The following is a 12,730-nucleotide window of genomic DNA, read 5'->3' as shown; positions in this document are numbered from 1 at the left end:
AGTTTGCTGAGGGAGAGGACAGCTCTGTGCTTTTCAGGGAGAACAGCTGTGTCGTGTGATGGCAGGACCTGTGGGCTCGGCTGGGTGAGCACAGCCGAATCCTGCAGCAATGGACAGTTTGAAGCTCACCCAGCTCACAATTTGAAGAAGGTGCTGACAGTTCTTAACCTGCCTTTGCAGAGCACCCCGCATCATAACTTATCCGAGGAAGGATAGGGCAGGTCTGTCCAGGCTACCTTGTGATATACCTTGTCATATACTGGTTTGAGAACAGATACTGTTAGTTGTGGCTTGGGGACAGGGGAATTGGAAAAGCTGAAGGAGAAAAGATGTCTGTGCTAGAAACTGGTCATCTCCCAGCTCTAGCATGGAAGGGATATGTCTGTCTGGCTTTGAGCATATATGGTCTTTCGTAGTTTCAATGTAACCCCTCTTTCTAGCTCTAGTAAATGCTGTTTTACCATAGTTCAAGTGGTTTGCAAATTGCTTTCATGGGAATTCCTGCCATCATTGTCATTGAGGTGAAAGGGTATGGCTTTTGTCCTACTTAGGGATTATTTGTTAAAAAGAACACTGATTGGAACCATTTCTGTAATTATTTTATCAGCAGGATTGTGGTCTATCTAGAAGCAGAGCCCAGTGTCCATGAAGAAATTGAGTTAAATGGAAAAAGTATGCTGGTTGGCCAGGACTCCAGAAAATTATTTGGAAACCCCTCATGCTAAGGAAGGACGTGAGGAGGAGATCCATGCAGCTGTGTTGAGTCACAAGCCTTTCACATAGCCATCCTGTCTGTTCTTGCAGTGTTCATGCAGTATGGCAAGATCCAGTCTTGTCCCCTCCCAGTGTCTCAGCCCACCTCCCACTGTCTGCACAATCAGGGGAAAACCATAAACACTTTATCAGATACAATGCTGTTATTTGGCTCAAAGTCAAGGACTACTACATTATCAAAAAAAGCTAGCGTTATGACCAAAAATAATTTTATTATTCTATTGCTACTTTTTGAGGAGGGAGTTAACTATTTGTGATTGAATTATTTAATATGTGATGAGACTGTTTAATTTCTATTTAAGTTTAATGAACAACATAGCCACAATTATTATTCACAGTTAGAAAAATGTTTTTTCTTCTACTTACCTGAAATTTGTCAAACCTTTAAACTCCAGACACGTAACAGTCTTATATGATCTAGATGCTGAATATGAATATGCTCAGTCAATGTGCATTTAGAAGTAAAGTGAACAGAATTGTTAGGATTTGCAAGTTATTTGCAAGTTATTTGCTGCGTGCGCACGTTCGCCATGATAGAGGTGAAAGTGAAAGACTGTGAGGATGGGAAGGACAGAAAAAGGTGTTTCCCTTTGCCTTGCTGCAGGGCCATGTAGGAATTTCACTGCAACTTCTGAATGCCTCATTGTCCCTGCTCTTGCCTGGGCTTCCTTAGGGGGTTGCAAGGGAAAGTGTTTTCACACAATACTGTACCCCAATAGCCCTGCCCTGATCTCCTGAGGAGCACACGGCAGTACAGGAGCCTGCCGCAAATGTGGGGCTATTGCTGCAAGGCACAGAATCAGGAAACCCTCCTTCTGCCTAAGACCTTTCAGTGTCTTTGGGGGATGCACAACGTGTAAACAGGATTTGGATTGTTGATCCGCCCTTAACATGAGGAACAAGCAGTTAATTCCTTCAGGAGGGTTGAAATATTTTCTTCTGACAGTTGTGCTTATTCCAGTTATGCTGGATTGCACCAGTCCCAAGCAATTTTCAACCCTTCAGTGGCCAAGTCACTGCTCCTTGTGGTGCGATGCTTCATCCCAAGCCACCAGCATAACAACGCTCAGTAAGAGTCGGTCCTTCACCTGCATCTTGTGAGGGATAATCCTCTTTTTGTGCTGGCCAGCAGTACCCAGTTCCCTGGTGATGATGTACTTGGCAGCAGCCAGGGTCTTTTACGGGAGCTTCAAGTCCCTGCTCCTGATGAGGTCCTGCCTCGGTGTCTACTGTGAGCCCTGGCTTGGCTTTTGCAGGCACAGGTGCTCCTGGGACACTTTTTCTGCTGCGCTTAAGGCAACTAACCAAGCTAACGATTCTGGCTCTTGCTGGGTGAGGAGCTGTTTTCGCCTTTCCCTCCCTCCCTCCCAACCAAGCATTGCTCTGGCAGGGTGAGGTAGGAGGTCTCCCACCAGATTCCCCTGGAGGAAGCTCCCACAGGTTTGGTCATCAACTCACACCCACCAGCTTCCTTTGCTAAATCCAAGTAAATCCTTTTGCACTACGGTTAATATTTTTACAATTAAGGAATGTATTCTTACCTCTGTACAGTCTTTTAGCAGTCACAGAATGTCTCTTTGCAAAACAATATGAAAGGGCTGAAGTGCAAGAGCAGCAGTATTTGCATTTTAATTGTATTGAAATTCTGCGTGGTTGTTACAGGTACTCAGTGTATTAGCTATCATCTCTGGGTTTGATGGCAAATTAATTAGGAGTGTGGGTGTGAGAATTAAGAAAGTCTAAATGTTCCACAAATGTTTGCTCAGTGAAAGCTGTATTCCTCGGGTTGCAAAGGTTAATTCCCATGTTTAATTCAACATATCACTTGATGATGACAGCTTCAACACTTGCCTTATTGCTGTGCATTTTCTACAAAATAAAGTGCGATGCTTTTCTACCTGTTTTTCTCTACTGCAGTACCAGGGATCTGAGACAAAGGAAATGTTGGATTTTATTCTCTCCACTGTGTTTAGTTTTGTTTATGCTTTGGCAGAAAAGCTGGTTGATCTGGTTTTTCTAGGATGGAGTCATTACTGTATTACTGTTCCTTTTCTCTTTTTTTTTTTATAGCATGTGTATCATGGCATACCCCCCCCAAATAATTGAAATATTATTAAATTACCTCTATTTATGGAGATAAATTACATTTAAAATATGTAGTTAAATACTCCGTACAGGTCATAGGAGACTACAATGAAGTATTGTATGAAGATTTGAAGGATTTATGAAAAGTAATTAGGTGGTTCAGGATGAAGATATGTTCCAAAGAGGTAAAACCCGTGGTATCTGGCTTCCTGCAAAGAGTGCAGCCTTGCTCTTGCCAGCCTCCCAGGCTACGCAAAGCAGCAGGAGGCAGCCCCAGTGAGCTTGGACGTGAGTGCTGGTAACCTCTGGGTGAACTGCAGGCGCAGGCTGTCCCTGCTGGAGAAAAATAGCTTCCTTTGGCCTTATTGGGAGTTATCTATATCCTCTTGAGGAAGAGAGGTCAAGATGATTCATGTGAGTGGAGCTGGGGGACAACATGTCCTGCTGTTTTTGCTCTGTAAGAGCTTGACACCAGAGTGAACACCCTGACTGCCAAAAAAACTAGCAGGAAAAACACCTGTGCTTGGGAGTTTGATTCCTGCAGGGACCAAGCTAGGGCCCTCAGTGCCTAAGGGCCCAGGTGGAAACTGCTGAGGGGAAGGGTGCAGCCTGCCCCATGCCTAAGAGCCGTCACGTGTCTAATCCAGAAAATCCTGTTTCTGCTTGCCACTGGATGTAGCAAAACAAAGTTCTTCCTTGCTCTCAACGTTCTTCTCCCTGAAAGAAAATCTGCAGAGAAAGAGAAGGAAGAGGAGCAGTGCTGTTTTTTTACCCATTACCTTAATGATTGTGAAGATCTAGGGTCAATGTGTAAAGGGGGTCTCAGCTCACATATCTCCTTATCCTAAGACAGAGCTCCTACCTCCTGTTAAAAGATACTGTAGTGCTTGGATGCTTTCATTTGCTTCTAGTGAAATTACTCTGCTTTGCTTAAACTACTTTGGTGCCCCTTGGCATACTGGCATCTCACATCCTATTTGTTAACAGTGACCTGGCAAGATGTGACCTAATACCACAAAATTTTAAAAAATGTGAAATAAAACCATGAAGGGACAATTTCTGCATTGTTTTCCACGTTCTCAGGGCCTACAACAATGAAGTGAATGATTAAGACGCACTAAAACTTCATAAAATTTTCAGGTTCATCCCCAAGAGCAATGAATTTCCCTATTTCATCACTGACTTCATAACATAATGGCAAACATGACATCCCCACACAGGACCAGCCTTTCTTAGAGTGCTTGGTTGTGGAGCTATAAAATAATGCTTGCCTTTCATTTGAGCTTGATAATTTATGGCTTTTTAATTACTATATATTTTCCCTTTTTAAAGCCCCTCTTCTTTAGTTCACAAAACACTACCACATACCAGGCAATTGGAAAAAAAAATCACATCTGTTGAAAACTTGACAGTGGTAACGGTGTGTCTGTAGTCAAGAGTTGCAAAGAAGGTGTTGACAGTCTGCTCCCAGGTTCATATTACTTTGCAAGTAATAAACATCAGCTTTTCATTTATTGTCTGTAGCTTGAGCCATTAGAAGATACACAAGTTGCATTTTCAAAGGATTTTTATTTCTTCTGCGAAAGCCAGGACTTTTTTTATTTTAAGCTAAAGCTGGATTCTCATGTAACTAAGTTCAGCATTAAAACTTTAAGAAAAAAGCAGCAATTATCATAATCCTCATAATAAAGCCTCCTGGATGATAATTGTCAGCTCTTCAGGGCAAGGATTGCATAGTGGCTTACTCAGTAGGTGTGCTGTTTTTGCTTGGGTTTTCTAGGTACTATCAAAATATACATTCAGCTCACTTATAAGGAAAAACCCAGCCTGAAGTGAAGAAACGATGAGGTAGCCTGGAGTGATGCCAATGTGTGCTGATGCCAACACTGAGCTGTTGTCACAAGTGCACAGAAGGCACCTGGGATACACGTTGCTGCAGATATCTCTCTCTCTTCTGTTTTCTATTCCCCACCCATGTGTAAGTATTCTTGTTACCGTAATACAGTCAGATACTAAATCATATCTTCCCTTCCACAAAACAGGATCCCTTCCCCACTGGTCAGTGTTAAAAGAAAGGACTTGAGATCTCTCAATTCACCTAGTAAGCCTGTGCCTGAGTACACTCTATGGGTTTTCTGATGATTTTCGGCAGCCAAATATGACTAAATATATGCCAAAAGACAAGCTGATGGGGAAGAAGACCGGCCTGGCTGAACAGAGAGCTTTGCCTGGAACTCATGAAAACAAAAGAGTTTATGACTTTTGGAAGAAGGGGCAGGCAACTCAAGAGGCCTACAAAGATGCCATGAGGTTATGCAGGGAGAAAATCAGAAGGGCCAAAGCCCAACTAGAACTTAATCTGTCTACTACCTTAGAAGACAATAAAAAATGTTTCTATAAATACATTCACACCAAAAGGAGGGCTAAGGAAAGTCTCCATCCTTCATTGTATGCGGGAAGACACATAGTGATGAAGGATGAGGAAAAGACTGAGGCCTTCTTTGCCTTGGTGTTTAATAGTAAGACCACTTGTCCTCCAAGTCTCGAGCCTCTGGGAAGACAGAGATGAGGAGCAGAATGAAGCCCCCATAATCCAAGGGGAAATGGTTAGTGACCTGCTACACCAATTAGACACACACAAGTCTATGGGGCTGGATGGGATCCACCTAAGGGTACTGAGGGATCTGGCGGAAATGCTCACCAAGCCACTTTCTGTCACTTATCAGCAGTCCTGTCTAACTGGGGAAGTCCCAGTTGACTGGAGGTTAGCAAATGTGATGCCAGTCCACAAGAAGGGCTGGAAGGAGGATCCAGGGAACTACAGGCCTGTCAGTCTGACTTCAATGCCAGGGAAAGTCACGGAACAGATCATACTGAGTGCCGGTACGTGGCACATAAAGGACTACCCGGTGATTTGGCCCAGTCAGCATGGGTGTATGAAAGGCAGGTCCTGCTTGACTAACCTGATCTCCTGATCCACAAGGTTACCTGCTTAGTGGATGAGGGAAAGGCTGTGGATGTTGTTTACCTGGACTTCAGTAAAACCTTTGACACCGTTTCTCACAGCATTTTCCTGGAGAAACCAGCTGCCTGTGGCTTGGATAGGCATACACTTCGCTGGGTAAAAAACTGGCTGGATGACTGGGCCCAGAGAGTTGTGGTGAATGGGAGTTAAATCCAGTTGGTGGCTTGTCACAAGTGGTGTTCCCCAGGGCTCAGCATTGGGGCCAGTTCTGTTTAATATCTTTATTGATGATCTGGCCAAGGGGATCAATTGCTTGAGCCAGCAATGTGCCCTTGTGGGCAAGAAGGCCAATGGCATCCTGGGGTGTATCAAGAAGAGTGTGGCCAGCAGGTTGAGTGAGGTCATCCTCCCCCTCTACTCTGCCTTGGTGAGGCCGCACCTGGAGTGCTGTGTCCAGCTGTGGGCTCCCTGGTTCAAGAAGGACAGGGAACTGCTGGGGAGGGTACAGCAAAGGGCTACCAAGATGATTAGGGGACTGGAACACCTCTCTTATGAAGAAAGGCTGAGGGATTTGGGTCTCTTCAGTCTGGAAAAAAGACGGCTGAAGGGGGACCTTATCAACACTTACAAATACTTCAAGGGTGGGTGTCAGGAGGATGGGGCCAGGCTCTTTTCAGTGGTGCTCAGCAACAGGACAAGAGGTAATGGGCACAAACTTGAGCATAGGAAGTTCCACCTAAACATGAGGAGGAACTTCTTTCCTTTGAGGGTGGCAGAGCACTGGCGCAGGCTGCCCAGAGAGGTGGTGAAGTCTCCAACTCCAGAGACATTCAAAACCTGCCTGGACGCGTTCCTGTGCAACCTGCTCGAGGTGACGCTGCTCTGGCAGGGGGGTTGAACTAGACAATCTCCAGAGGTCCCTTCCAACCCTATGATTCTATGATTGAGTTCACCCTCAGTAAGTTTGCAGATGGCACCCAGTTGGGTGGGAGTGCTGATCTGTTTGAGGGTAGGAAAGTTCTACAGAGGGATCTGGACAGGCTGGATCGATGGGCTGAGGCCAATTGTATGAGATTCAGCAAGGCCAAGTGTTGAGTCCTGCACTTGGGTCACAACAACCCCGTGCAGTGCTACAGGCTTGGGGAAGAGTGGCTGGAAAGCTGATCAGTGGAAAAGGACCTGGGGGTGTTGGTCGACAGCCAGCTGAATATGAGCCAGCAGTGTTGCCCAGGTGGCCAAGAAGGTCAACAGCATCTTGGCTTGTATCAGAAATAGCGATACAATCAGAAATAGTGATACCAGCAGGACTAGGGAAGTGATTGTCCCACTTACTTGGCACTGGTGAGGCTGCACCTTGATTACTGTGTTCAATTTGGGCCTCTCACTACAAGAAAGACATTGAGGTGCTGAAGCGTGTCCAAAGAAGACCAACAAAGCTGGTGAAGGGTCTAAAGCACAAGTCTTATGAGGAGTAGCTGAGGCAAGTGGGGTTGTTTAGTCTGGAGAAAAGGAGGCTGAGGGCAGACCTTACTGCTCTCTACAACTACCTGAAAGGAGGTTGTAGTGAGGTGGGGGTCAGTCTCTTCTCCCAAGTAACAAGTGATAGGATGAGAAGAAATGGCCTCCAGTTGCACATGGGGAGGTTTAGATTGGGTATAAGGAAAAATGTCTTCATCAAAAGCATTGTCAAGTGTTGAACAGGCTGCCCAGGGAAGCGGTTGAGTCGCTATCCTTGGAGAATTTAAAAGACGTGTGTACATGGTACTTAGGGACATGGATTAGTGGTGGACTCAGCAGTATTATGTTAACGGTTGGATTCAATGTTCTTAAGGGTCTTTTACAACATAAATGATTATATGATAGGCAGTTCTTTTATTTATATTTGTAAATTTTTATATTTAAAAGAACAATCTTTTGTAGTTAGTGTTATTCCTCAGAATGTTTTATTATCTCACTGGTTTTGTCATAAAAAATGTAAGGTTCCAGCATATGTTAATGGATAGTTTCCATCATCTGCATTTCCTGTAGTCCGTATATTCTGAATTCATCATAACTATTTTCTAAAGAGGGATTGAGAACCTGTCTAATGGGACTTTTTCCTCTAACTTTCAAGGGATGAAAATATCACACTTGATACTTTATTGGGGTTGGCCTCTAAGGAACCAAGGCTTATGGATTAAGTAGCTTTCAAAGGGGTTGAAAAGGATATTTTATTGTGCTTAATTGGAAGACAGTTATCTCAAAGTGCTTCACAAAACAAAAATACTAACTTTCAGATAATTCAGAAAAAACCTTGCATTGCTAAATTCTGATATACAACAGGATAAAAATTCTGATGAAATATTTTGGGGGATTAAGTGGATCTCATTTCATCAGGTGCTTTACTAGAGTGACGAGTTATGACTAGAACAGGTGGGGTTTTTTTTAAAAAAAGGAGAGATTTGAATTTGGCTGGGAAACATAAGCCTGAGTATGATACATACAGAACAACAAAAAAGCAAAGCATGAACAGTAGCTCCAGTTTATGCATCCAGACCCTGAACACCCGTGAAGGCTGTTACAAACTACTGTCTATTGGCTTTCTTTTTTAGGCAGATGAATTAAGAAAATCCATGGAATTTGTGGTTAATTTGGGTCTGGATTCTACTACAGCTGGATTTCCCACACTGATGCTTGTATGTAAAAAACTTGGTTAGGCTACAGAGATGCTTATCAAAAGGTCTTTCTATGTTGAACCAGTTCTTCCCCCATTGAGGTTCCAAGTCCCATTTAGCATCATTTCCAGAGTGGAATGCAGAGGAACAAAAGCTGATTATCCATCAGCTATGTCATGCTGTTGCAAAAAATAATAAAAAAAATAAAGACAGGCAAACACCATAAGAAGAGCACAACTGGAAAATGAACACATCAATGTATTCAGCATCAACAAAGCCTCAGCTGGAATATGGTGCCAGCACCGTGTTTCTACAGAACAGAGAGACCAGGGAAAGAGAATGCCAAGTCTAAAGAACAATCTCTTAAAGACAGTGTGAAAGGATGGGAATTGTTTAATCTAGAAATGAGAAGACCAGTGGAAATCTTTGAATACACAAAAGATAAAAGTAAAAAGAAAAAGAAAAAAAAAAAGAAAAGGAAATAAACAGGTCAGCATCAGATCCTGAGGGAGGCTGTGGAGTCTCCATCCCTGAAGATTTTTGAAAACATGTTAGACAAGCATCAATGATGAGTGATGTAGGGACAGCTGATCCTGCCTTGTGGCAAGCTGTTAGACAAATGCTCTCCTGAAGATACTTCCTTCTATCCTGTTTTTAGTGATTCTAGCATCTAGAGATGGGTGTATTGCCATGAGATGCCAGGATAGTCTTTGCAAGCTCTGTCTGTCTTTGCAAGCTCTGTCTGTCTTCTGACTTTGTTCCTCTGTGCTTCTTGTTGCCATACAGACTACAGAAATGGAATAGCTGAATCTATGCCTTGGCTATAGGAGCACTGAGTAACTCCTGTCCTGGGTCAAAGAACATATCTAGCTATGGATCCATTTATTGTCTTGTAGGCAATTAGACATTTATAAAACAGTTGTGGTCCAGAACAAGGAATCAACGCAACTAAAACTGGGATGACTAAGCATTTATGAGAGGAAAAGGTTTTCATGGCTATAAACTTTGTTGTGTTACCATACATGTGAGTGATAGCTTTTCTGACTCATTAGGACAACTGCTGTTACACAATAGGCTGAGTAAGCCACTTATTTTGTAAGTGTTCTGGGTAACAACACCATTAGAACAGATGAGCTCATCGGTATTTGGCTAGATGATAAAATAAAGACAGAATTCTGAAGGTGGGCTTGCTCCTACAGCATTTAAAGGCAGGAGGGCTTCTTAAGAAATTGCGCTTCTGTGTACCTCCTGAGCGCATGGTGAAAGAGAAGAGAGAGAACAGGAGTCCCCATAACCAGTGTGTGGTCGCAGTCGAAGAGAGGCTCCTCTTTTGGACAGGAGCCCTAAGAGTTGTCCTTTTCAGTTTAGGCATTTTGGTTGCTTCCAGAAACTTCAGGGGGAATGGGCTAAATAATTAAACCTCTCCCGTCAACAGAGTGACAGTTGTTTTTTTTTGCTTTTACCTGGACTGTGGAGGGACTTTGAGATGTGTGCAGAGCACTAAGGTGGGCTTTGACCTGGCAGAGGCTGCCCAGGGCCTGTGTGTTTAAGTAGGAGGACAGTCTATTTGCGGTAACAATTGAGAAACCTGCAAGGGTTGCACTTTAGCACGAGGTTAAAAGCAGAGCAGACCTTTAGCAGGTAAAAGGCTCTGCAGTCCTGCCCAAGACTGGGAAAAAAGAGGGAAAATCCCTTGAAATCAGTAGTGAAACCTAGTGAAAGGATGGCAGTCTCATCAATGATTACCATATCGTCTATTTAGATCAAAAGATAAATGTATTTTATGAACTGGTAGACAGTGTTTCTCTACTATCAACTTTTCCCAGGCCTGCTTATTTGTGGAGTCATAATACAGTGACAAGAAGTACAGCAAGAATAACACATTGAAGGAAGTAGTCTGCAAAACAGCTTAGTGTTTAGAGAGTTATGAAGTCATGCTTTCTACCTGGCAGTGAATTTTACAGTGGCTATTACAGAGTGAGCGTTTATGACACACTTGGCAATGCTGGTCTGTGTTGTGCTGAATCTCACTAAAATTGCAGGGTGTGACAACTTGCCTTCAATTAAAGAAACAGTTATACTTGATAGAACTGGCTGCTACACCCTACACACAAGCCCATGATACCAAAACCAAGATATGTGCAAATGTGTTGGTGGTGACTCCAACAGAAACCTCAGCAACAAAGCCTAGAAAGCTTTTCTGGGTTGAACACAGACTACCCAACAGCAGGAGCTGTGAGCATAGATCGAGAACACTGCTATTCGCTAGCTAATAGCTTCAATCTTTGTGCAATTAAAATTTTTAATGTAGTAAAACAGACTGCCACAGGAAACATCCAGCTTCATCATTTGTACCTTTCCAGATGAACTGCTCGCAACACTCAGTACGGTCTTAGAATAAGCAGCGAATGTGCTATATGCTGAAAGTTGCTTATAAAACTAGGGCTGTGATAACAACTTGCCCCAGTCATAGCACAAATCAAGCTGTCCTTACTATGCTCCGGTCAAAACATGTTACAGTTACAGTAGGTTCTTGTCCAATACAACAAGCAAGAGTGAAAAACTCTCTAAGCGAACTCTTACACAAAGGACAGAAATGCTGTTTGTCCCTACTTTTGTCACAAAGCATTTGTTTGATGGGTTTAAGGAGCAGGTCCACCAGCAAGGACCTTCACACATGATATTTCAACGTTGCTTATAAAAGTGAGCTGCAGATGTTTTTCCATTTGATATTTGTTCCCAGTGAACTATATTGCAAGATCAGCCTTAAAAACTTCTTCCTTTTGTTGCGTGCAGTCTCATTGCTGCAGAATGTAGCTCGTGGTTTGCTAGAGAAGCCCTGGTTTTAATCTGTGGGGCTGTATATCTTCATCAGTGTCGTTATGAAAAGCGATCACATTTGGTTATGGCTCGTAAAACATCTGGTTTCTGTACTTAAGAAAGGAATACAGGAAATGCCTGCTTGTTAGTGCTGCTGTCACAGTTACAGCAATGAATTAAAATAAAACTCTGATAAGTGACTAATACATACACCACATACACATACAAATGTACATGCTGGGCTTGGGGCTGTCAGGGTGGGTTCCCATCTTGCATATGATCCAGATGCATGTGTATCTTGCACATGCTCCATGTGCATATTCTCTTGCACATCAGCAGCCTTTGGTAAGGTTGCTCTGTTACCCTGTGTGCCCTCAGGTCCCAGGCCAGCAGGGAGGCTGTTCCAGTTCACTAACCCAAGGGTGATGCCACCCCTAGCTCTGTGGTCCCACTCTCCTCATGTAGTTCCTTCCTCCTCCTCCCCCATGGTAAGGTCTGATGCAGGTTATTCCTGTTAGGAGTAAACCTGGCTGTTTGTACATTGCTCACAGAGGAAGATGAGATGCTGAAGGAAAGCTGTAGGCAGCTAGGCTTTTGTCTTTGGCATCGTGACTGAGAGAGGTTATTCCTCAGCAAAGGAAAGTGCTAAATTCACCTATCCAAGGTCACTCACATGGGCAAACCCATGTGATTTTAGGCAGGAGAAGCTCATTTGCTGTCTCGTGAAGCTAAGTCCTGTTTTCTTTCACCAGAGTGGCTAAATCTTAATGAAGTCTTGTAAAACTCAAGAGCTGTGCCTGGTTTGTGGCACAGGCGAGGCTGGCACCTTCCTATTAATGGGGGCAGCAAAAATCCTTGCCCTGCATTTGCTAGAGAAAGCCCAGGCTCTGCCTGGCCCAAGCACCCTCAGGCATGGCTGTCTCTGTGCTTGGGGCCAGAAGCTGGGCAAGCTCCTGAGCCCCAGAAAAACGTGAGGCAGAGGCTTGCCTGCTGTGCGTGTATGCTTGTACGCTGCTGCATGCGAGAGCCCAGGCTGTAGCAGAGAGTTTCAGCCGTGGGAATGGAGGAAGGTGGAGGCTGCCTTCATCCTGCCTCCCCGTCCTCCTCAGTTTAGACATGTGACTGTGGTCATGAGTCTTGCACAGGTGGGCGACTGAAGGGCCGTGAGGATCAGGACAGCTGAGCCACAGCTGCAGAGGCACACGCTGCCACCCCAACAGTCCCCAGGGGCCTGGGGGCTGCTTGTCCCCAGACTGAGCTTGGGGAGGTAGTGCTGGGCTGGGTACATGAAGCTCTCAATGCAGCTGCAAATTGTCTGCCTGCGCTGCTGAGAAGTCTCTCACTAGTTTTGCAAGAAGAGATTGGCCTTTCTTTAATGGTTTTGAAAATCATGACAATTAAAGAAAATTTAAAATCCTGTTTCGATTCCAGT

This window comes from Rissa tridactyla, chromosome Z, assembly GCF_028500815.1.
Source record: "Rissa tridactyla isolate bRisTri1 chromosome Z, bRisTri1.patW.cur.20221130, whole genome shotgun sequence".
NCBI classification, from domain to species: domain Eukaryota; kingdom Metazoa; phylum Chordata; class Aves; order Charadriiformes; family Laridae; genus Rissa; species Rissa tridactyla.
Note: the sequence above shows the minus strand (reverse complement) of the source record.